This window comes from Ascidiella aspersa, chromosome 5, assembly GCF_963924565.1.
Source record: "Ascidiella aspersa chromosome 5, kaAscAspe10.2, whole genome shotgun sequence".
NCBI classification, from domain to species: domain Eukaryota; kingdom Metazoa; phylum Chordata; class Ascidiacea; order Phlebobranchia; family Ascidiidae; genus Ascidiella; species Ascidiella aspersa.
The window spans coordinates 9,821,376-9,823,875 of NC_139451.1; the positions used below are offsets into that span (position 1 = coordinate 9,821,376).

At 60.4% G+C, this 2,500-nt stretch overlaps 2 non-coding genes and 1 pseudogene across 2 annotated transcripts in view; all 3 read left to right on the top strand.

Moving 5' to 3' along the window:
- The window catches only part of LOC146142935 (small subunit ribosomal RNA), a 1,811-nt gene extending 849 nt beyond the window's left edge, over positions 1 to 962 (top strand). Inside the window, exon 1 of the ribosomal RNA XR_014500865.1 lies at positions 1 to 962. This exon is cut by the window's left edge and continues 849 nt beyond it. This is a non-coding gene — a ribosomal RNA (small subunit ribosomal RNA).
- A 247-nt stretch (positions 963 to 1,209) lies between these two features.
- LOC146142936 (5.8S ribosomal RNA) lies at positions 1,210 to 1,363 on the top strand. The gene has a single exon (XR_014500676.1). It is a non-coding gene; the product is annotated as a 5.8S ribosomal RNA (ribosomal RNA).
- A 248-nt stretch (positions 1,364 to 1,611) lies between these two features.
- The window catches only part of LOC146142937 (large subunit ribosomal RNA), a 3,679-nt pseudogene continuing 2,790 nt past the window's right edge, over positions 1,612 to 2,500 (top strand).

The window sequence follows — 2,500 nt, forward strand, 5'->3', positions numbered from 1 at the left end:
GGAGCGCGAGGTAATGATTAAGAGGGACAGACGGGGGCATTCGTACTGTGCCGTTAGAGGTGAAATTCTTGGATCGGCGCAAGACGAACGACTGCGAAAGCATTTGCCAAGAATGTTTTCTTTAATCAAGAGCGAAAGTCAGAGGTTCGAAGACGATCAGATACCGTCCTAGTTCTGACTATAAACGATGCCAACTAGCGATCGGGGGGCGTTAGTTTTACGACCTCTCCGGCAGCTTGCGGGAAACCAAAGTCTTTGGGTTCCGGGGGAAGTATGGTTGCAAAGCTGAAACTTAAAGGAATTGACGGAAGGGCACCACCAGGAGTGGAGCCTGCGGCTTAATTTAACTCAACACGGGAAATCTCACCCGGCCCGGACACAGTGAGGATTGACAGATTGAGAGCTCTTTCTTGATTCTGTGGGTGGTGGTGCATGGCCGTTCTTAGTTGGTGGAGCGATTTGTCTGGTTAATTCCGATAACGAACGAGACTCTGGCTTGCTAACTAGTTACGCGACCCAATCGGTCGGCGTCTAACTTCTTAGAGGGACTAGTGGCGTTTAGCCACACGAGATTGAGCAATAACAGGTCTGTGATGCCCTTAGATGTTCGGGGCCGCACGCGCGCTACACTGACCGGATCAGCATGTGCTCGCCTTGGCCGACAGGTCTGGGTAACCCGCTGAACCCCGGTCGTGCTAGGGATAGGGAATTGCAATTATTTCCCTTGAACGAGGAATTCCCAGTAAGCGCGAGTCATTAGCTCGCGTTGATTACGTCCCTGCCCTTTGTACACACCGCCCGTCGCTACTACCGATTGAATGGTTTAGTGAGGTCCTCCGATTGGACCTGGCGCGGCCGGCAACGGTCGAGCCGGCGTCCGAGAAGACGATCTAACTTGATCATTTAGAGGAAGTAAAAGTCGTAACAAGGTTTCCGTAGGTGAACCTGCGGAAGGATCATTAACGGTCTCGCAAACGCTTCGGCGAACGCGAAACTCGGACAAGCGAGAGAAAAAGTCTTTGCTACCCGGCGCCCGACCCGCGAGGAGCGGCGCGCCGGCCGGCGATTCGGTCACCCGGTAATGTTTGCGCGTCGAGTGCCGCGGTGCCGCGCGCTCCGGCTTCAAGCGTCGGCCTGGCCGACCGCTCGGCGCGGTCTATTTTGTCACCCTATAGTGCGAGGCACTGTGCGAGCGAAACAATCGTGGATGGCTCTTGGCGGTGGATCACTCGGCTCGTGAGTCGATGAAGGACGCAGCTAGCTGCGTGAATTAGTGTGAATTGCAGGACACATTGAGCATCGACGTTCTGAACGCAAATTGCGGCCTCGGGTCAATCCCGGGGCCGCGCCCGCCTCAGGGTCGCGTTGCAAACGTTCCGCGCGGGGATTTCTCCGCGCGGCTGCTGCGGCGTCGGACGCGCGAGCGCCCGTCCCGCTCAAGACAGCACGGCACGATGCGCGACGATCGCGACCAGAATCCCGCGCGGCGGCGGCGAGTCGACCTCGAAGAGGCCAACGGCTGGCGGCTCAAGGGCGGGAATCGAGGTGCGCGGCGGCGCGCGGCGCCGACGGCGAGCGCGGAACGGGAAGAATAGTCCCGGTCCTTACTTTCGGCCTGAGGTCGGACGAGGCTACCCGCTGAATTTAAGCATATTACTAAGCGGAGGAAAAGAAACTAACGAGGATTCCCTCAGTAACGGCGAGTGAAGCGGGATGTGCCCATCGCCGAATCCGCGCGCTTTTGGAGTGCGCGGAATTGTGGCGTACGGAATTCGTCACGGCGCGCTTCGCCGGTCGCCCGCGTCCTTCTGATCGAGGCCTTTTCCCAGAGCGGGTGTCAGGCCCATGGCGGCGACAGGCGGGCGCGCTACGGCGTCTTCCCAGAGTCGGGTTGTTTGGGAATGCAGCCCAAAGCGGGTGGTAAACTCCATCTAAGGCTAAATACGGTCACGAGACCGATAGCGAACAAGTACCGTGAGGGAAAGTTGAAAAGCACTTTGAAGAGAGAGTTAAAGAGTACGTGAAACCGTCGAGAGGCAAACGGGAGGGCCTGTCGGGTCGCCCGGTCGCTTTCAGCCGGCCCCCTGTCGGCGACGTTGTCGTGCGGACCCTCACGGGCCGCCGGCGGCGCCGCCCGATCGGGGACCAGCGCACTAGCGCCGGGCGAAGGCCGCGACCGTCTGGACGGCGGCGAGAAGGCCGCGCGCAAGGTAACCCGGCCTCGGTCGGGTACTATAGGCGCGCGTGTCCGTCGGCCCGCCGTTCGGGCGAGGAGAGATCGCCGCGTCTGCCCTTCGGGGCCGAGCGCCCGGTGCCGGCTGGGGCGTCGTGGGTCGGGGACTGTTCTCAGTGCCCAGCCTCTTCGTCTCGGTCGCGCTTCCGGTGTCGTTTCGCGAGGCGCACGGGGTCCGCGGCTGAAGTCAGCCACCTTCCCGACCCGTCTTGAAACACGGACCAAGGAGTCTAACGTGAGCGCGAGCCACGGGGCAGTACGAAACCC